Consider the following 12,651-nt stretch of genomic DNA (forward strand, 5'->3'; position numbering starts at 1 on the left):
GAATGGTATAGGAATGTCGGACTTGACGCTTATATTTAGAGAACCCAGTCATAGAAGAAAATATTTGTATCACTACTTGACAAATGATGTACATGTGTTACGAACACCATCTTTAAATATTATATTATATTTTTTCTTCAGCTTATGAGGTCAGTGTCTGACCTACACTTTCCCCTCTGTCTACGTTATAAACTGCACTGTAATTCAGTGGAGCGTTCTCGTGGATTTGGTGTTTACGAGTTTTGTACCATTGTAAATAGGGTAGACGATCAAACCATCCAGAATTTTCCTTACGTTGGTCTATAAATATGAGCGACGGAGTTGTGAAGTTCGCAGTTATTTACTCAGTTCCACAGGAGAGCAATCATTTACCCATTTCCATTTGAGAGCAGTCATATTTTCTGTCATCCACTGTAAAGGATTTTGCTGGGTTTGGAGATATCGGCTTTCACGCCATTCGACATTAGTCATTTGTACTCCATTTTTCTGTACGTAAGACTTTGTGTGTTTCCCCACTTGCTAATTTCTTGAGACGTTAGTTTGGAGCTGGTGTTGCTCATTGTCTCTTTGTGCGATTGCGTACATTTCATCAAAGTTTACCCTGAAAGTGACTTTGTCTATATTTCTGAGGAGTGAAACATACATCACTAGCTCGGCATTCACGGACGCTACTGTCAATCCGTCCGCCCTGAGAAGTTACACCTTCCCAGGCAGATGGTGATAAACATCGTCAGCGTGCGGTGCCCACTAGCGCTTTTCACTTACCGGACTAACATCCTCTTAACTGCTGATTCAATATTTACGTGGGACTGACTCGCCTTTGGAAGCCAGAATATTCCATCCGGATTTGGACGCTGTCATCGGTAAGAGACTAAACACTTTTGTAATTATTTGTATTGTTTTGTCTATTTTGTACAAATATATGTACAGAACTTATTCAAGCATCGTCGTGTTCCATTGTTTGATCTCGTGTAAGGCCTATCGCTGATCTGAGAGTTAAACAAGCCAGCTGTTTCTCATTTTTACTCTTCGATAGTGGTACTCTTATACATTGCTTTACATTGTGGATGGCGCAATCTAATTGACGAATCTTTCACTGATTGTTGATCAACATATCATCGTTGCTAGATTTGATTTATTTATTAATTTGATGATTACGCCATACTCAATAATATTTCACTTATACGACGGCGGCCAGGATTATGCGGGAAGAAACCAATGTCGTAAGAATCTAAAGGGTCTTTTATGCCGTGCATCAAGTAACTTTAACATATTGTGGAGCTATAAAAAGTTTATATTTTGCATGGACTGACAAATGGCGTGTTTGCCCTCTTCAATGCTGGAGGGCCTAAATGAATTGTTGAAACAGAGAAATTTTTTGGATTAGATATTATCGTGAAAGAGTATTTTAAACACACTTACTCTAGAGTAGGTATAAGAAATTTTGGATGGGGGTTATGAGTCGAAACAGACATTCACTTACCAGTGGTCAACCAATAATGACGTTTCGGGTCAATAATCGCAAGCCCATTCCCAAAACGACGTATAGTAAGTAAAATGCGAAAATATAGGACAGAATCATGCAAGAGAAGCAGTTAACAGCTTTGACTGATGCTGGAAACACTTATACCGGATTAAGATCGCATCTAATGACCGAATTGCATGTAAAACAACGCGCCATTACGTTTCCCGTTCTACAGTCAGCATTATATCTTGACTTTTTTCAACGTGTTGCCTTTTTTTGCAACAAAAATGGGACTTAAAGGAGAAAAGCGGGGCGAGAAAATGTATGAAGCCACGAAGGGAGATATGCTGATCTGAAACTTTTTCAGCTGTTAGAAGAGTTTTTAGTTTGACTTCCAACAAAATTGCATTAATCTTTAAATCTGTATCTCTATCTATGCCTTTGTGGAAAAAAGGCTGTATACTTTGCCCACAAAAATGTTTGACTGTTGTAATAAACATTGTGTGTATGTATTTGTTTAGGCTACTTGGGGATAATTGTCTGTGAGTAGATGCTTTCAAATGCCTTTGTAAACGTTTGTAAACGTGTCCCCTATTTTCCCAGGTAGTGATGTGCCCATGGCAGATATGTTATCAGCGCAGATTTATTCAACTGTCATCTTTGACACCTCTATGTTGTACATGCCGGAATCAGAATGTCCGCAAGCCATCTCACCAGCACTGGTCAATTCCCTAAGTGTGCGATTCTCTTTGAATAAAAGATTGATCTGCAGTCTTGAATTCTGTGGTCCTATAGCAAAAGGTGGGATCGGTTATAACACCAAACGACGGCGGGTTAACTTTGACCTGGGGATGGCCGCAAGGAAACTTACAAGAGCGTTTGCTGGCGGAGACGTCTGATCTTCAGTACAATAAATAAGTGAAGCAAACTCCCGAGGTAACGTTCGACATTTCATAACAATAGAATCTTCACTCGTTCATTGACAATCGTATGACAGGGGTCATTGATAGTTCGGCCATTCTTGATTCAACACTGCTGGACCTCAATAGATGAGTGGGCCCTCGATGGAAAGGCCTCGTGATTCGTGTTTCAGGAAGACTAGAAGCTGTCTCACCTTGAATTCTTGAGTAAACTTGCCACCAATAATTAGTTTTAGGTATCATAGTCAGATGCTTAGTTAGACGTCGGATCACAATAAATGATGGCGAAGATCCCCTAAGACCTGCCATAGTTGACCCGATTTATCAGTACGGCCGAGTTTTGCCACGTCCTCCTTTTCCAATGTTCTTGATTACTTTCGCCTTGTAAACCTTTAGCCACACAGTCGTCTCCAGACTTCTACTTGTTGAATGATTAGTAAGTCATTGGCCAGCCAAAATATGTTCTCGAAGCAAGCACAATATTTTGCGTAAGGTCCAAAATCGTAAATGACTTGATTTCACGCGATTAGCATTGGTGTTTAGCAATTGTTTTCTGTTTGTTCAGTGTTTTGCAGTTGATGGGACAGTCGTTCGCCGTGATGGTTATGTGTTACTATACCTATATCATTAGTTATATCATTAAATGACTTTAACTTATTTCTTTGTTTGATTGGTGTTTTAAGCCGTACTCAAGAATATTTCACTTATACGAAGGCGGCCAGCATTACGGTGGGAGGAAACCGGGCAGTGGCTTTAATAGATGTTACCGAGCATCGTGGGTAAGTTGACGTAGTTCTGCATGGCTAAGTGCATCTGTGATATTAAATCAGTATATTGTACATAACATTATGTCAAGTTTCATTTCTTTTAAGATGGGTTGAAATGTATTTTCCTGTTAAACATGACGTTATTCCTTAAGTGTAAGTGTACATATGCATTAATTGGGTACCTTAATATAGTACAAAATGATGATCCTTGGAATCTGCTCAACTTATTTTATCGTACTAGGTAATATTTGAAGGTTAGAGAAAATGTTATATTATTGTCAGCAAAGATTCGCAGAATTCATGATTTGTCACAGAAACATATGAAAATTTAAAATTAGAAAATGATGGAACTAAGTGATTCACAATGTCCAACCAGAAAAAATGTCATTCCCTTCTCCTTCTAACCATTGTTCAACGTCTGAATCATAAGTAGACCAGATGTCGTGGTTGATGTGCAGGAAAGCAACAACACATAACGTGGAGAGAAAAGGGAATATAGACTAATATATTCTCAGTCCCTCTGTTTTATTTCCAGAATTACCAGTTTGCAATCAGAAATGCACCTACCATCTCTTACCGTCATTGCCTACTTATTTTCAACTTAGCAGCGTAAATGTTTCTACCTAAGTTTCGCAAAGTAAAGTGTGATGCAGAACTAACAAATGACACAAAGCGATTCAACATTTCCTCTTAAAATGATTTAAATAAATCCTGCAATTCTGAAACTTTTGAAAATTCGGATGGGCATGTCCAGTATTCTACAGCGTAAATTCGTTTCCTCTGTTCTGGAATAATAACCTTTTTACACCAACAACCAAAGAGTCGTATTTAAGATACCACACTAGATTCTCAAGGAAAACACACACACTTTATCACTGGAAAGGCAGGCTACATCTCCTGTCCCATGATTTGAACATATAAATAGGCCTACCTTGAGTGGTGCCGCAAAAGCAGGCGAACATCAAATTTACTGTCGCGAAATCGAAGGAAAATTAATGGTGCACAAAAAAGTTTATCTTTTTCATCATATATCTATATGGTGTATGTATGTATGTATGTATGTATGTATGTATGTATGTATGTATGTATGTATGTATGTATGTACCTATTTATGTATGTATGTGTGTATTTTCGGGGTCGTACTTAACAATTTGTCAATCATGTGACGACGAGGAGTCATTGGGTGTGTGTACATATATTGTGTCTTCTTGTGGTAGAGCGAGTTCATGCCGCCAAAAAGCTGCCCCCACTTAAGTATCATGCCGAAAACAACAGACGTAACACCCAAGTCCGTCATATTATACTGATACGACCGCGACCCAGGTTTTGATCCAGGGAGTCTCTCGACTTCTATATAGTGTATACAGTAGTTAGATAATTTGTTTCATTAATTGTTTCGTTGACACATAACTATACACTTTAATCACTGGTAAAACAAATACAATACGTTTTCAGCACAAGGCACACTACTGATAACTGTATCGGAAATGTACCTCCATTTCAAACACTTTGTATAATAAACATTAAATGCATTTAAATATTTAAAGGCAAAGGTGACCCTTCGAGTGCTGCAATCACCACATCTGGAATTTTTTCCCTTTGATATTGTAATTACACTTAAAAATATTATATTTCTTCACAAAATGTGATCAAATCATGTGATCTACGTTTATGATAATAACACTTCGTCAGGATAAGAACTGTGACAGAGTATTCATACATAGAAAAAATGTGTGTACAATCAGGCTGTTTATTGATATTTGAATTTAAATGAACCAAAAATTGTTCTTGCATACTTATTTATAAATAAGATAGGCCTATAACAATTTTAAAGCATTCTATTAATCACATAACGCGCCTTTCCTATGTGAGAATGTGGTGACTTCTGGAAGGGAGTAAATTGTCGTAGAATAGTTCTGCGGCGCAGTGGATCAGCGCAGGACGCGCTTCTTCAACGATGAGTTTCCGCACCAGGTGCTTGATTAATGGAAATCTCCATGGTGAAAGCGTGGGCGTGTGTGTGCGGGTGGGTATGTATGTGCGCATGCATATGTATGTCTGCATGTATGGATGACTAACTGGGCTTTTACGTTGAACTTAACAATTTTCCACTCATGTGACGGACGAGGAGTCATTAGGTGTGTGCACATATACTGTGCCTTCTTGTGCGGGGCGAGTCCACGCCACCAAAGTGCTGCCGCCACTGAAGCACCATGCCGAAAACACCAGATATGACCACCCATCCAGTCACAAAACAGTTAATCTATGCGTCGAAACAGACATTCGTATACCAGCCATCAACCAAGATTGACGTTTCAAGTCAAAAGCCATAAATGCCGTTTAACACGAACAACCAAATAATTAGAAAGGTATTTAAAGTACGTTAATCAGACGGGATCATGCAAAGAGAAGCAGTCAAATGTTTGCAGTGATGTTGGAAGACGCACGGCATAATCCAGGCGAATCAGCGAAACATGCACTCAAACTGTTGTATCATGCTAGTGTATAAGTTGTCAATAGTGATATATGTATCTCAGTTGCGCTTTGATTGCAACTGTTGAAGTATACATTCTGGCGAACTAATTCAACACAATGAATGACAGTCCCTTTCCCGGGATAAGCGGACCCAGACACAACAGTGAAGCAGAGCGTCGTTCCTTGCTCTAAATTGTATTTGACAACTCCGCATTTTTTTTTACCTCATTCTGCTTTAGCTATTATGTCTATGTGCCGCTTACGTTGCCTACTTTAGTGTTTGCGTGATGAATTAGAATGACACCTTAAGTGAGGTAGAAAAAGAGGCCAAATTTCACGGTTACGTGCATGGGACCGTTTGCCAACTTGCACACTGTCGTTAGTTCTTTGGTTTTACTTCCCATGCTAATGTCTTTTGCGTTGGCCTTTAATACTCCCTTAAGTTTAATTATACCTGAATGTACTCCTTTGTTGGAAAAGAATGTTGACTTTTTTTACAGACATCAGTGAGTGCTTGGGGTTTAACGTCGTACTCAACAATTTTTCAGTCATATAACGACGAAGGAATCATTAGAGTGCATGTACGTGTAATGTGCCTCCTTGTTGCAGGACAGATTCCACCGCTCTTTTTATTTAGTGCTGCTTCACTGAGACGACTTACCGAAGGCAAGTAAGTCACCCCGCCCGAGCCATTATACTGATACGGGTCAAACCAGTCGTTGCACTTTCCCCTTCATGCTGAACGCCAAGCGAGGAAGTTACAACTTACTCTTTTAAAGTCTTAGGTGTGACTCGATCAAGGATTGATCCTGGATCTACTGGTCCCGAAGCGGACCGCTCTGCCAACTGTGCTATCCGGGCCGGGTTTTACAGACATCAGCGCTGAAATATTTGAAGTTGCATGGAACAAACCATGTTTAGATAAACTGGTCGAAGGACACGTTTAGAATCATTTGGCCAGTACACGGGACAATGCGCCGAAGTCGGTCAGTCTTACTAGCCGAGTAGTTAAAGAGCCCCCCCCCCCTCAAGCCCTCGAAGATTGACATTCTCAAATAAAGTTCAGATAAAATTTTCACGGGTTCTGCCCGGTTTCCTCCCACCACAATGTTGGCCACCGTCGTATAAATGAAATATTCTTTAGTAAGACGTAAAACGCCAATCAAACTAAATAAAGTATAAGTATAAAGTTGATGTCTAAATTCCGTCCTTTATACTGAGTATAGTCTGTGCTGGACTGAGTTATATGTAGCTCTGTTTACACAAGACTCCGATGACCGATATGCATAGTTATATAACGGATGTTGTTGATTGATGTGTTATTTTGTACTAAATCTGTATGGAATGTTTGGGATTTATTACCGATACATATTTTCCTTCTTCGCTTTGCTTGCCCAGCTCCTACTTTAGCGCCATTCTGGGTGTTCTGTTTATGTAAAATACCATCAGATAAGCTTCGTATCCGGCATGATGGCCCGTTTAATGTGTATGACACGGACACGTGCACTTGTCGAGAACAAGCAGTATATAACGCCACATGAAACACTGCTGTGATTTCCCCAGTCTTGTAAATGCCCTGACCTCTAATACTTCGTGCCTTTTACAAAACATTAGCCGCACAAGTATAAGGATCGCACGAACATATTTGTACAGCTCCCCCCTTTTTTTTAACATATGCCGTCCTGTGAACATGAACTTAATGCGAGCCGTGTTTCCTGGATTTTGATGTGCCGTTCGTGACGTTAAAGCCTGTGCGCTGGTGCTTGTTCGTGTTTACCTGATTGCGATGATGTGCCGTTGTATCTGGATTGCTGCCGTTTGCGCCTGTGCGCTGGTGCTTGTCGTGCTTACTTGATTGCGATGATGTGCCGTTGTATCTGGATTGCTGCCGTTTGCGCCTGTGTGCTGATGCGTGTCGTGCTTACTTGATTGCGATGATGTGCCGTTGTATCTGGATTGCTGCCGCTTGCGCCTGTGTGCTGATGCTTGTCGTGTTTACTTGATTGTGATGAGTGCCGTGGTATCTGGATTGCTGCCGTTTGCGCTGTGTGCTGATGCGTGTCATGCTTACTTGATTGCGATGATGTGCCGTTGTATCTGGATTGCTGCCGCTTGCGCCTGTGTGCTGATGCTTGTCGTGTTTACTTGATTGTGATGATGTGCCGTTGTATCTGGATTCATGCCGCTTGCGCCTGTGTGCTGATGCTTGTCGTGTTTACTTGATTGTGATGATGTATCGTAGTATCTGGATTGCTGCCGTTTGCGCCTGTGTGCTGATGCTTGCCGTGCTTACTTGATTGTGATGATGTGCCGTTGTATCTGGATTCATGCCGCTTGCGCCTGTGTGCTGATGCTTGTCGTGTTTACTTGTATTGTGATGATGTGCCGTTGTATCTGGATTGCTGCCGTTTGCGCCTGTGTGCTGATGCTTGTCGTGCTTACTTGATTGCGATGATGTGCCGTTGTATCTGGATTGCTGCCGCTTGCGCCTGTGTGCTGATGCTTGCCGTGCTTACTTGATTGTGATGATGTGACGTTGTATCTGGATTGCTGCCGTTTGCACCTGTGTGCTGATGCTTGTCGTGCTTACTTGATTGCGATGATGTGCCGTTGTATCGGGACTCCTGCGGTTCGGCCTGTGTGCTGATGCGTGTTCTTGCGGTTCGGCCTGTGTGCCTGATGCGTGTCTTGTTTACTTGATTGTGATGATGTGCCGTTGTATCTGGATTCCTGCCGTTCCTTCATACGTGAAGGCTCTATTGATTTATTTGCTAGTTCCCAAAAGCACTAGCCTACGGGGTGCTTAACTGACTCTTTCGTGTATCCAATATATAACCATATTACATAAATATCTGTGTGTTTCAATCATCCATTTAGGTCCTTGTGACATTGACCAGGTAAATGCGCTATTTATTTATGCTGACATATGGCGCCGCGGCTGTTGATATTTATGCAACCACTTGGTGTTTATACAATTCAGACCCCCTGTGTAGCGTTTTTACGGAGCCGCCGTGATACCAGACTAACGAAGCCGGGAGGTGGTTCCCAGTTGTGTCTTATTGAATTTGCGTATTAACGTAGACAGGTATCTATTCGATTATTGACCTCGAAAGTGCTATACGAATTCTATTTTTAGACGCATAGACTCATTGAATATTCATGAGCCGGAATGAACTTCACTCTGCACTTTGTACGGTTTGTACCCACAAGCCCACCGTATGTCTGCAATATCAATCCCTGTGTACAGCGTAAAATTTAACTAACAATGACCAAGGGTAATTGTATCAGGAGCACACACGGAGGTAGGTTTAATATCACAATATGATTACGTTTGAAGTTTGGATGTCAAAATTGTATGAATCCAAAACGAAGAAATCATAAAGCTTAGTAAGTCTACAAAATAATACGGGATAATTACGTGTATATTAAAAGGTAGTGTTGAGCAAACTAAATTGCGACGGCTAGTTTCGATTTCTATCAAATACATGTTTTATTTTTAAATAAAAGTTAAACGTAAGACGCTAAAATGTATATTTTTTTCCAATGAGACCACACCAAAAATAAATATAAGTTAAACGTAAGACGCTAAAATGTATATTTTTTTCCAATGAGACCACACGTGTGAACTTTTCAATAAAACGTCAGTAGGAGTGGTTCAAGTATACACATACAGCTTTGGTGATGTCTTATTGTGTTCTTGACATCCCTTGAGGACATTAGGACATATTCGTAAAAAGCCATACACCAAGTGAACTATTCCATTATCATATGGTATAAAGACGTAAAGAATAGGGAGAAAAACCAGAGCAGCGACGACACTGTGATAGCAGGGAAATGGTCACACGTAACCGGTGATACACGGCTACAGCACAGACTGTAAAACCAGAGCAGCGACGACAGTGTGATAGCAGGGAAATGGTCACACGTAACCGGTGATATACGGCTTCTTGTCAGTTCACCTCAGTTAGGGTTTTATTCTAACTCTTCATGTTAATGCATAAACAGTACCAAATTACACGCCCCCTTATGCCATGGTTTAAGCAGAATTAGGAAAAAAACATACAGTGATGTTATTTAGAATTTGTTACAGGTCACTGCTCTAGAAAAACTCAAACTGCTGTCTCGCCAGTGCATTTAACATACCTTGATATTATTTATTTATTTATTTGATTGGTGTTTTACGCCGTACTTAAGAATATTTCACTTAAACAACGGCGGCTAGCATTATGATGGGAGAAAAGCGGGCAGAGCCCCGGGTAAACCCACGACCATCCTGCTGGCAGACCTTTCCACGCACGGCCGGGAAAGATTTTATAACATTATACCATTGCAAAGGGACCATGATCTTGGATTAAAAATAGGTATAGTTGTTACCGAGATGTGGTATCTGTAAAGTTTGATGGATGTACAGCTTAAGGCTGTTTTCTACAAAGATATTATTGACTTATATGTGAAGGTAACTGTACCACGATGAAGACATGTCTTGATTGTTACAATCAACTGAGCCTGGAACAGCAATATGCACCATGCAGTCACCAGGGGCAAGTTGTACAAAACTGTTGCAACATTATGCCAAGCGCATCATGACATCATGACCATGGTGACGTACATGTGCGTCTTCACTATGTATTCACTAAGCTACACCAGAGGAAATTTGCGACTGCTTCGTAACAGATGTCCCAGGACTGGAAATTATTGCCGTGTTGGCAATGGAACTAAATCTCTATTTAAATATTTTGACGCAAAAAAAGAGTTCAGTTCTCAACAACACTTTAGTCAATTCATGCACATTTCATTGAAAATCAGTGAAATAAGACGAGCTTTGTTGACAAATGTTCGAAGCCACATAATGAACTTTCACCATTAAACACGTAGATCTGTCTGCTGCTAGTAATCAGCTCCTTAGAGCCACCCAGTGTGTTTATCAGCATTTTCTGACGTCAGTCGCGAGTGACGACTGTGATTGTTTGCGTATTCTAGCTCGTACCTTGTTATCGGAGAGCTGTCATTTGCTAACAGTGCACAGCTGGAGATACCTATCTACGTTTATGCGCCAATTCAATAAGAAACAACATGGGGAACGTTTGCCTCGTCTTCGTTACTTTCGTATCATTACGGCTGACCCTGGATGAAAAGATGTTTACAGTTCCAGATGGCAGCCTAACGAAGGCTTGATGCTGTAGATGGAGCAAGTGCGGGTCCCCCGGTAAAAACCCTGCGGGGGAGGGGTACCGTCTGAATTGAATTCAGACCTAGTGGTGTATAAACCCTTTGTGGTGCATTGTGTAAGCATTAATAAACAGCTTATCTATCTGGTGAATGTCACACGGACATAAAGGGATGGTTGAAACATGTTTATGTAATATAGTCATAGATTGGATAACCCCCCTCCTCCCACCCTCTTAAGGAATAGTTTAACTGCCCGGAGGGTAATGTGCAGGTGTCCGGATCATGGTGTCGTAATACATGGAATAGGGAATCATGATGGATATGAAGCTTATCTAATCGTATTTTATGTAAAACGAACACATTCTTAAAAATAAATATATGTGGCTTAATCCAGTGAGAGAATTGTAATATTGTTGCCAGCATGTTCCATGCAGATACCCATGCAGTTTCAGTACAATATAACACACCAATAAACAACGTATGTTATATGTCTATGCGTATCGGTCATCGGACTCTAGAGTAAACAGAGCTACATATAATACAGTGCAGTACAGACAGTACACAGCACTCAGTAGAATGGGTGAAGACTGGATTTCACAAAAATGGTGACAACATCCACACTTTCTTCCATGTGACAAAATCTCGAGGTTTTCACTTTTGAGGTAAACACAATATCATTTCTGAAAACCAAAGAGAACAAACTGTCATTTATAATCAGAAAGAAAGGCAACAGTGCCATTTCGCCTAATTTATACATAAAGAATTTAAGTTTGGCGCCTGTAAAGTTATGTGCGTGGTGATGTTTGAATTGAAAGTGAAAGGTAAAATTGACTAACCTGATATGTGATACGTTAGACAGCGCAAACAGCCAAACGGGCGTCGCTAACCATTTATCGTTACCAAGCAGTGAGATTGTTTCAAGGAACAATGGCCGTATGTCATGCAGATCTATTGCCAGGTAGCTAAGGTACCACCAACACGAGGAACATCGACCAGTAATATGCCCGAATGTTGTGTGTGGAGGTAACAGTAGTCGAGTCAAGTCGAGTGACTGGAGACCTCTGATGATTTGGCATATTGTTTCATATCGATATAAACTGGGTCATGTGACAGTATCGGGTATTGGTGAATGAATGAACGAATGATTTTATTTCGGCAATACTGTGGCCATATCGTGGAAGGACACGCTTAACTGTGAGATATATCGCGATGAAATCCTTGATCCTACCATTGTGCCACATTTCGTGCGAAAACCATATCCATAGAGCTCGACTTGTATTTATACAAGAACCATAACCCACAACTACACAGACCAGTGAGTTGTTTGTCGAGTTTCTGTAATTGGATGTCATAGCAACTCTCCCATGACCAGCTCTCAGTCCACCTGAGACATTATTGGACGTGAAGAGATGATCTCTTGTATCAGAATCTGCACATGGAATTAATGGCTGCCACAACAGGCAATTCAGGGGTTCACCAGTAGTATGTCAGGGAGGGCTCAAACACTGAATAATGCAGGTGGATGTTAAACATGTTGGTATTAGTTGATTTGTGGCAAAAAGTCACTTCTCCAGGGTGAAAATAAGCTTTCTGTAACACTAAATGTGACAAGTTTTTTCGGGGTGGGGGACTGGCGTGGAGTTTTTTCAGCGCGTTCATGGCTATAAAAACACAAAGGAATTCGTATAGTTCCTGAAATTAACATAAAACTGCTATTTATACCATTTGTAATACATGTATCAATAAAATTTACTACACAATTCTATTTTGACTTTCCCTGTCACTGTCTCCATTTCGTATAGGTGAAAAAATCTTGAGTATCGCCTTAAACGCTAAAGAAAGCTAGATAAATCAA

Source organism: Liolophura sinensis, chromosome 6 (genome assembly GCF_032854445.1).
Source record: "Liolophura sinensis isolate JHLJ2023 chromosome 6, CUHK_Ljap_v2, whole genome shotgun sequence".
NCBI lineage: Eukaryota > Metazoa > Mollusca > Polyplacophora > Chitonida > Chitonidae > Liolophura > Liolophura sinensis.